The sequence below is a fragment of the Varanus komodoensis genome, unplaced genomic scaffold, assembly GCF_004798865.1.
Source record: "Varanus komodoensis strain SLA01 unplaced genomic scaffold, ASM479886v1 scaffold1, whole genome shotgun sequence".
Classification (NCBI taxonomy): Eukaryota; Metazoa; Chordata; class Lepidosauria; order Squamata; family Varanidae; genus Varanus; species Varanus komodoensis.
The window spans coordinates 59062027-59071956 of record NW_025335268.1 but is presented as its reverse complement, the minus strand read 5'-3'; the positions used below and the strand labels follow the sequence as shown (position 1 = coordinate 59071956).

General features: G+C 43.5%; 1 protein-coding gene across 1 annotated transcript in view; it reads left to right on the top strand.

Moving 5' to 3' along the window:
• Nucleotides 1-3488: 3488 nt before the first annotated feature.
• The window catches only part of LOC123018843 (beta/gamma crystallin domain-containing protein 1-like), an 85389-nt gene continuing 78947 nt past the window's right edge, over nt 3489-9930 (top strand). Inside the window, exon 1 of the mRNA XM_044421320.1 lies at nt 3489-3566. The gene's annotated coding sequence lies outside the window, so the exon portion shown is untranslated. The remainder of the gene's footprint in view (nt 3567-9930) is intronic.

The window sequence follows — 9930 nt, the reverse complement described above, 5'->3', positions numbered from 1 at the left end:
ATTCATTTTATTTATTTAGTATTTCCATTTATACACCACCCTCGTAGCCCAGAGGGCTTTCTGGGTGGTTTACAAACATTAAAATCTACCAATCCTAAACAAATAAATAAATTGGCTATACCATGACAGTATAAAATAACATAGTTAACATGAATTAATTAAATATAGCATTAAAATTAACTAACTTTAAAATATTGGTTAAATAAAAAGGTCTTGACCTGGCGCCGAAAAGCATATAATGACGGTGCCAGGCAGACCTCTCTAGGGAGCGCATTCCATAGTCAGGGCGCCACAGCAGAGAAAGCTGTCCTCCGAGTACTCTGTCTCCTAGCCTCTGTCAAAGAGGGTTCCCAGAGGAGAGCCTCTGCTGCCGATATTTTGCAGGATGTATGGAGGAAAGAGGAACTGAAAAATTGTTTTTAACAAAACAATATCAGGTTTTATCAGGAGTGGCCATTTTGAAGTCTGTCTGTCTGTATGTCTTCTCGTCTCTCTCTCCTTCTCTCTCTCTTTTTAACTAAAGTTTAGAGTTACCAGACAAATCAAAAAGTTGTTTCAGAAATATGGAATGGGGTTGTTCTTTAGTTATTGCCAGCTGACCATGTACACATCTAAATGAAACCACATTTTTGCAAGTTATATGAATGGAGAAAGAGGAAGAATTGATGAGAAAAACACATCCCTACCCACTGTACAAATTCAGCTACTGCTAAAGATCAGTTTTAGCACTGTTCTTATGTGGTGTCATCTCTGACTTATGGTGACCCTATGAATGAAAGCTCTCCAAAATGTCCTATCCATGACAGTCCTGCTCAGTTTTAAATTCAAGGCTGTGGTTTCCTTGGATGATCTTGGCTGTGGTCTCCTGTGAAATGTCCTCACACTTGATCTTTCCTAGTTCCTTCAGTGCTGCCCTTCCAGTTCTCAGTCTTCTGCAAATTTCTTGGCTACAGTCTCCATTCGGATTGATGACTGAGCCTAGGTATGTAAAATCTTTCACAATTTCTGTTTCTTCATTGTTAACTGTAAGTTCTGTACTTCTTGTGTGAACATGATTGTTGTTTACTTAATGATCAGCTGCAGTCCTGCTTTCTTCTTTCATCAGGAGTCATTTCAATCCATTGTAGCTTCCTGCCAGTAGTATAGTATCTTCTGCATATCTTAAATTATTGATCTGTCTTCCTTCAATTTTCACTCCTTCTAATTCTAGTCCAGATTTTCTTAGGATATGTTCTGCATACAGATTGAACAGATGAAGAGATGAAATATACCCTTGTCTGGCACCTTTGCCTGTGCTAAACCGTTCTGTTTCTCTGTATTCTGACCTAAAAATAGTTTCTTGTTCATGTTACAGATTATGCATCAGGAATGACACACCCATTTCTTTCAGGATCGTTAATAACTTTTCATGAACCACACAAAGGGCTTTATTTCACTCTATTATTTCAAATGGTCTTTTTAAATTATTTGGTGCACTCTAGTAGCCAAATACATTTCATGTATTTGAAATATGATCTCTAGTGCTTCTTCCTTTTCAGAATCCAGCCTTGAACATCTGGCATTTCTTGCTCCATATGGGCTAATATTCTTTGTTGCAGCACCTTAAGCATCACTTTGCTTGCATGGGAAATTAATGCAATGGTCCTATGGTTGCTGTGTTCTTTTGAATCTCCTTTCTTGGGGATTGGAATGTATATTGAACATTTCTAGTTTGTGGGCCATTGGTTTGTTTTCCATATTTGTTGGCATAACCTTGTTAGGAGTTACCACTTGAGACTCTGTGGCTCAGAATAGTCCTACTGATACCCTATCTACTCCAGATGCTTTTTTTATTCCAAGTGCTTTCAGAGCAGCATTAGTGCCTGTATTATAGTAGAAATCTACTATCCATAGGTAATCTTCTATAGGTAAAATTAGAACTAGGCACTCCTGTGTATTTTAATGTTGAGCAAAATTTACAACCACAATTCTAAAACAGTTTGTCATCAGATTTTTTTAAGTCACTAACTGCATCTATTTCTGTTGTGATGCAGCTGAAGAAAGAAAAGTTAAGCTCCCCTCATTCTGCAGTCCTGTTGGTAACTGGACTACTCTTAGATTTTTATTTTATTTTTTGTAAATCCTCTATGTAGCTACAATTAATTTTTAGTTTCCTTTAGGTCTAGAGGGCTTGCTGCACTCCCACTCCCCTTTGAATAACTCTGTATCTTGGTCTTTTCTAGGTCTGGTTCAGTCCTTAGGGTTGCTCAAACATCAGAATCAAACCATGTCAGCACTCAGGTTTACAGTGCATCCCATTATTACTGCTACTCAGAAGTGTCAGTAAGTTCAAATGGGCCTTATACCCAAGTTAAGTAGATCTAGGACCGTTTGTATCTTAATGATGCTGGAAGTAAGCCTCTTCTATTTCTTGCGTTCCAAATTCTGCCTTTTGTCCTCGACGAGTACACTAAGCTTTTTGTGCAGAAAAGATCCTTGCCAGGAGAGCACGCAGCCGAAAAGACAGTGTCAGGGGATCTCGAGGGCACAGCTGGTGTTTTCCAGGTGCGTTCCTCCTTTACCTGAAGCGCTCGCACACAGGCTCCAGATATGTGGGTAATCTCGGCGTCATCAGAAAAACAATAAACTAATGGCTTATAATTTGCATCCTTGTCGGTAAGCCTCTCCCTTCCTGCGTAATCGACGGGGACCTGTTAATGCGCTTCTTGCTTAGTGGGCTTCTGGGCGAGCGGACTTCCAACTAAATGCGAGACGGGACTGGCCGCGAGGAAGCCGCCCGCGCTCCTCCTGTAGCGCAGAACAAATGCATAAATACGCAGGAAAACCGGCGGAGACGGATTGAACGCGCACACGCTTCTTCGCGAGTTTGCTCAACGGGCGAGCCAAGTCGAGCAAGTGGGAAGGGCGTGGTTTGCACGGCGGCTAGGAGCAGGGTTGGAGCTCTCGGCGCAGCCTTTAGGAGGCGCTTTGGCTCTTCCCACATACACGCCTCTGGGCTATCCCACCGCCTTTCGCAGCCTTGGCGGCTGCGACCGAGCGCGCAAACCTAGAGGCTTTCCTCCGTCCGCGGCCACGCTCGCGCCGCCGCCGCCAGTGGCGGTTGACAGCGCGGCCGCCCCCCCCCCCACTCGTTCGCTCGCGCGCGTGGGCTTGGCGATCCGTTCCTGCCCGGACTCGCGTGGCTCAGCCATGGAGAAGGGAGGCTTCAGACGGCTCGGCAGGCTCTTTCACCAGCACAAGAGCGAGTCCGAGGACTCCGAGCCGGACACGAGTCAGGAGAGGGCGTTTCCGTCCCCCTGCCTTTCGCCGTCCCTCCAGGGGCGGCGGGAGCATCGCCACAGCCGCCCGCCGCCCGCCGCCGACGCCCCCTACCCGGAGGATCGCAAGAAACGCTCGCCTTTCGGCCACTGGCGCCTGAGGAAAAAGTCGAAGGAGAAGCAGCCGCACCGCACGGACCACTCGGCAGAGGCAACGGCAAGCCGCGGGACGGACAGCGTGCCCGCGTCTCCTTCGCTCTCACAGTCGACCTCCTTCCCCACCTCGGAGCCTACGACCCCCACGAACAGGTAATGGCCAGCCCGGGCACGCCCGTTCACACCATGCCGCCGACCTCGCGCAGAATTCCACAGGTTTCCGCGGCCGTCTCCCTCCGTCCCTCGCTTCGCCCCGCTTCCAGTGGCCGCCCCCTGCCCCGTGTTTATGTTCAAGCGCTTCGGGTCCAGCAGCTCGCAAGGGCGGGAGAGGGAGTTGCTCAGGGGATCTCTCGATGCCCGCGCTCCAGGTGGCAAGGCAAGGCCCCCCCCCCGCCCCCCCGCGACAGGTGTTGCGCTCAGATTGGCAGAGCGATCCCGTTCAGCGCGGCGCGGTGGGATTTGCTGGGCTGCAGCTTCGTGCAACAAGAACGCGAGAGCAACCGACCTGGCGAGATGGCAAACTCCTGCCAGGGAACTCCCCTGCCCCTTAAAGGCGCAGCAGGTTCTGGCTTCTCTCGTGCTCTTGCCATGGAGTGTTGGTCTTTGCATCGACCTTCTTAGTTTGTCCAGGAAACCCTTTGTTTGCTGACTCCCAGCACCCCCTGCAGTTGCACGCTTAACTCCCACTCTCTGCCAAAACACACACGCATGCACCCAGGTAAGCGAGTTGAACTTTTAACACAGGCTGTCATGCTTCTTCGCTTAAAGATTGCTATCTCTTTCAGTATTATTGATAAAGCGATGCAGTAGCTGACCAAGCATTGGAGCAGCCTTTTGCAACCTAGTGCCCTCCGGAGGTGTTGGGCTGCAGCTTCCAGAGGCAGCTCTGGATTTGGGGCAAACGGGGAAGAAATCCCCCATAAGTAGATACACTAGGTTCACTGCTTCCAAGTGATACTACACATGGTATTCTCCTGAATTCCTTCTGCAGTCTCAGTGCTGTTGGGCACATCAGGCTCAGTGGGCATGAGCATCACTTACTTGCAGCCTCTATCCTCTTCATCATTGGCTGAGAGATGGTAGGAGTTGTTGCCCAACATATCTGGAGGGCACCAGGTTGGGGAAGGTAACATGAGTAAAACATTGACATCTGGAGATGAAATCAGGTAAGTTATAAGCTTAAATGTAAAGATAAATGTAGAATGAGTTGAAGGTCCCAACCCCCAGACCAGTCAGGCTGGCATTTATGGGGTCCTCTCAGTTCACTTTCAACATTTTCATCCTAGGAGCACTGTCTGTGTGGAAGCATCCTAGAAATAGTATCACTTAAATTTTAGTTAACTCTTTGTGGGTAGGAAAAGAACGGACATCAGAACAAATTTTTTAATATTTGCAAGGATTTTATGGTTTAGGGTATCACCCTGAAACTAAAATGGGTTGAATTGCAAGCCAAGCAAATAAATCTACCATCAAAGGATGGATTAAACCAAGGTTTAACTAGGTGTTGTAGCCAGTGGTAGCCTAACTTGAGCCCCATTCTTTTCTGTGAATGAATTCTACTCTAGCAGAACTTTGGATACACCCCTAGATTTGTTTCCGGCAGCAGTCATCCAGATGAGAATCACAAGCACAGCATGAGGTGGTATGTCTGTGTACAGGAGTTGTTGGGGAACTTGGGCAGGAAGGGTCTTGCTTGTGGGTTTCCCATGGGCAGCTGTGTAAACAGTTATGATCACTATGGGACAGAATACTGGACTAGATGGATGGCTGATCTGATCTAGCATGGCTCTTCTTATGTTTTTATGACAGCTACATTTTGCTAATTACATTTCTGGTACTCAAACCTATCCTGCTTCTAAATTCTGAGGTTTCATTTGATTACCATGACCCATAGGAACTGATCTATCCTCCCTTGACTTAATTTAAGATGTAATTGTATGTCACATTGGAGGCCCCATCTGGGCCGAAAGGAGACTCATAAAGCTATGTAAGCCAATGACAATACATTTTATGATAATGAATTTGAACTAGCTTAATTATGCATTGCATGAAGTATTTCCTTTTGTCTTGTGGAACCAATTGCTGATGAGTACCATTGTTAGCCTCCTAAGATGGTAGCCTTGTTACTATAATTTATATGGCAGTAGTCACATTATCTCATCTGTATTAATCTTCTGGTATGCTAACATCTGAAACCTAAGTTATGTTTACTCAGAAGCAAATCTTGTTTGCTGAATAAAACTTGTTAGTTTTTAGGTTATGTTTTAATATTACTATTCAAGGTAATAAAATACAATTTGAAATAAGAAAATTTTAAACATGTACAGTGAAACCTAATAAAATGTTGATATTTAAAGCTGTGGTCTTATGCACCTTTGAGTTTAGTGGTACTTTGAGTAGACATAAGACTAGGCTATGTTGTTTCTTTATTGTTATTATTGTACCATCAGGTTCAATAGCAAGGTAAGTAAGTTTAGACTAATGTTAGGAAACAACTGAATATGGAAGATTTTTAGACATGGGAAATCTTTAGACCCCTTTACACTTCACTCCAGTGAACTGGTCATATGGAAGGTGTTCTCATAACATTTATTATTTGCTGCATATCTCACTTCATTTTGTTTTTCAGGCATGGCAATGCTCTTTTTGTGTGTGTTCTGATGAAAGTATTGACCCAGATGCAGTTGGTGTGACAAGAGCAAACTTCATGTTAGCCATACTTAGGAAAGAACTGACAATAAAACTGCTGGTATTCAGCTGGCCTTATACAGATCTATCGTGTGACTACATTTGGAATATTGTGTACAGTTCTGGTCACTGCATCTAAAAAAGGGTATTGTAGAGTCAGAAAAAGTGCATAAAATGATAACTAAAACAGTTAAGGGACTGGAGTGACACCCTTGTGGGGAAAGGTTACAACATGTAGAATTTTTAGCTTAGAAAAGGCAAGCAAGAAGAGACGTAATAGAGATGGACAAAATTATGCATGCTGTGGAGAAATATTAGAACCTGATGAGTGGAAAAGATGCAGGACACTGAGAAGAGTCAAGTCCAGACAAAAACGGTAAAGGATCTCACCACAAAGGAGCAGTCTACTGAGCATCCAGTTTCAAGAGCCAATATCACTTGTGGCTTCGCTTTCTCTTGACAGCACTCCTTTTTATAGCTGATGGGAAAGCAAAGGACCAAAATGAAATTCTTTGCACCCTCTTGGGGCAGTGTCCATGCTATATGTTTACTGCACTTTGAAAGGCCAGGGTACATGCTTTAGACCATGGGTCCTCAAACTGTGACCCGCAGACTGGATCCGGCCCACCTCAGAGGTTTTGGACTTGCACCCGGCGAGGTGGTGGCTTTCTTGCGTGGAGATCGCTTTGGACTCATTTGGAGAAAATGATCTCTAAGCAAGCAAGCCGCTGCCTTGCTGCGCGTGCTCGCCCCCACCCCACCACCAGCGCACCCCTCCGCCCCTGCCTTGCCGCATGCGCCGCTCTGCACCCGCTGCCTGCACTGCCTTGCCGGCCTGCACCCACTGCTGGCACCTTTCAACTGGGCCCCCATTGAAAAAGTTTGAGGGCCCCTGCTTTATACTCTTGGAAGGGCGGAATTGCATAAATCCAGCTACACTTTGAAGAGTCAGCAGTGAAGTGGCCATGTTTGCAGATGACATCAAACTATTTAGTGTGGTTAATGGGAAAAGAGATTGTGAGGAGTTGCAAAGGGACCTCTCTAAGCTGGGAAATTGGGCATCAAAATAAATACAGTTCATTGTAAACAAGCATAAAGTAATGCATTTTGGGGGAAAAATATCTGACTTCAAATATAAATTGATCAGATCTGACCTAGTGCTGACTAACCAAGAACCACCCAGCATATAGCTGCTGTGAAAAAGGCAAACACTATATCTCTAAAATGGAACTGAACTGAAATTCAATTGAAACTGAATTAGGAAAGGAATTGAAAATATGGCATGATGAGGAAAAGATGGATAAGGAGACACTTTTTTCCCTTTCCCATAGTTCTAAAATTTGGAATCATCCCATGAAGCTAATTGATGGGAGATTCAGGACATGAAAAAGGGAGAACTTTTTCACACAGTGCATTGTTAAAGTATGGAATTCACTTCCATAAGAAATGGTGATGGCCATCAATTGGAACAGCTTTAATAGCAGACTGGGCAAATGCATGGAGGAGGCTATCAATAGTTACTTGTCCTGATGGCTGTACACTTCCACTAGTGGCAGAGACTGTGTGTGCATAAATACCACTTGCTGAGGAACTTGGACAGGTAGAACTCTTGCACCCATCCTGCTTGAGGGATCCTGTGAACTGCTGGTTTGCCTCTGAGAAAAGAGAATACTGACCTTGATAAACCCTTGGTCTGATCCAGCAAGGGGATTGTGAAAATTTATCTCCAAAAAAGCTGGGGTTGGGTGGGTGGTGAAGCTGTAGTGAGCCAAAGAAGGCTTGCAATCATGGTAAGGGGGACGAGGAGGCTTTAGCCACCATGTACACCAGGATACCATGTGGATGACTGTGGGAAGGAGTTGGATATGGAGACAAACAATGGAGTTCTTGATTGTCTCTTGAACATATCAGCATAGCTTAGTCTCAGTATGTGTCATAGTGATGTGTGAACCCACTCACTAATATAACTAACAGTATAAGTAACAGTCACTTTTACAGAAAAGAGAGATTTGCTGAATAGAAAAAGAGTGTAAAGTTAAATATATTCCTGACCTTCTAGGAGATTTGTTCTTGGGTAAAAAGCATTGCTCACATTTGGAACATTTGGAATGGTTATTACTGAAAGTAACCCTTGAACTCCAATTCTAGATATATTAATAGATCTGACAATTATGAAGCATACTGACCCCTTTTTAGAGGTGGCAGTTGGATTATTCCTTCATATGTCTTTACAGTTGTTAGCATCCTTGAATGAGAAAAGTAGGTGAATAAAGTATAGCATTTATGCAGTTATATTAAAATGTTTGATAAAGGTATTATATATTCCATGCTATGCTTTCTCAAAGTGTTTTGCTTTTCTTTATCTCTGAGATATTATGTTGTTCAACTTAATTGTATGGTTTCATCACTCTGTTACATATCTGACCATCTGTTTTGTAAGACCAAAAATAGCAAAATGGTGGCTTATATTGGAGAGCATTTGGAGAGCAAAGGTGCTCTTCTGTGTATGTTTTCTGATTAATCTAATAATGGTATATCTCCTGCTTCATTGTAACTTCAAATCTTGTACTTTCAGCTTCTACATGAAAATAATGCAGATTGTGTTTAAAGGGAACTACATGTATAGCTATAATGAATTAAACTAGTTGTTCTCTTGAAGGTGGAAATTGGATTATCCCCTCATATACCTTTACAATTGTTAGCATCTGTGTTCTTTCTGCTGTCCGTTTTCTAATCCTGGGCCAATTCACATGATATTTTTGCAAACAGGTTTTGTGGTTTTTAATTAGCCCATGTTGTGCTTTAGCCAAACTGCTGTACACACAGCCACTGATAGGAACGCAGACACCATGTGGAAGAAGTAAATGCTACTCCTGATTTTTTTAGCATTTATGATGAAGTTGAAAAAAAGGGGGCTGGCATTGCATTTTGCAAAATGACACCTGTATATGGCAGCATGGTTAAAATTAGTATGGCTATTTTAAGGCTGCAATGATATGTACTCTGACCTGGGTTTAAGTCCCATTTAGTTCACAAAATAGGCATAGGACTGCTGCAAAAAGAAGAGCTGCCATATACAGAAGAGATGATGGGAACAGACTGAAAGAATGACTTTGTAGCCTGCGCCAGATGTTCCAAAGAAAAAGCATGAGGAAGGAAGCTATGTATGGTGATTGCTCTCTTGTGAAGAGCTATATACATCTTAAGGTTGCACTTCTGTTGCAGTTGGGATATCATATTTTTCAAATATCAGGGAAGTTGCTAGGTATTTCAACCACCTGGGAGATAGGCCTTCTGGACCCAGAATGCACAAATTTGTGTAAATTTATGTGTATACATGCACATTTAGAAATAACATTACTTAAGGCAAGGCAAGCCAATTTCTCCCAAATAAAATTAATTCTTCAGTTAATTTGCAAGTCCACTTGCAGATCATCCAGAGTTCCTCTTCAGTTACTTTGTCACATTTGTTATTACTTTGTTAATTTCTTGCACATAGGGATTTGGTTGAAAATAATTTTATTCTTCAGTTAACCGTTACCCTTCTTCAGTGATCATCATTGCCTCCCCCAGATTAAGTGGAAAATGGTGGTATATAATTTCATTTTGGCATATGGGAGGTTTCTTAAAGTGAGATGAGGTGGCTATGCAGGTGGGTGGTGGTCATTCTTTTTCTTTGACATAATAGACAAGTGAGCTGCTCTGTTGCTAGCCTGCCTGCTGCCACCTTGCAAACTGAATCACTAAATCTGCTGCTAATGGAAAGGCAAACAAATGTGCTGATGTTCTTCATTATTTCAATTTCTAGTGTTCTGTGGAAAAAGAAATG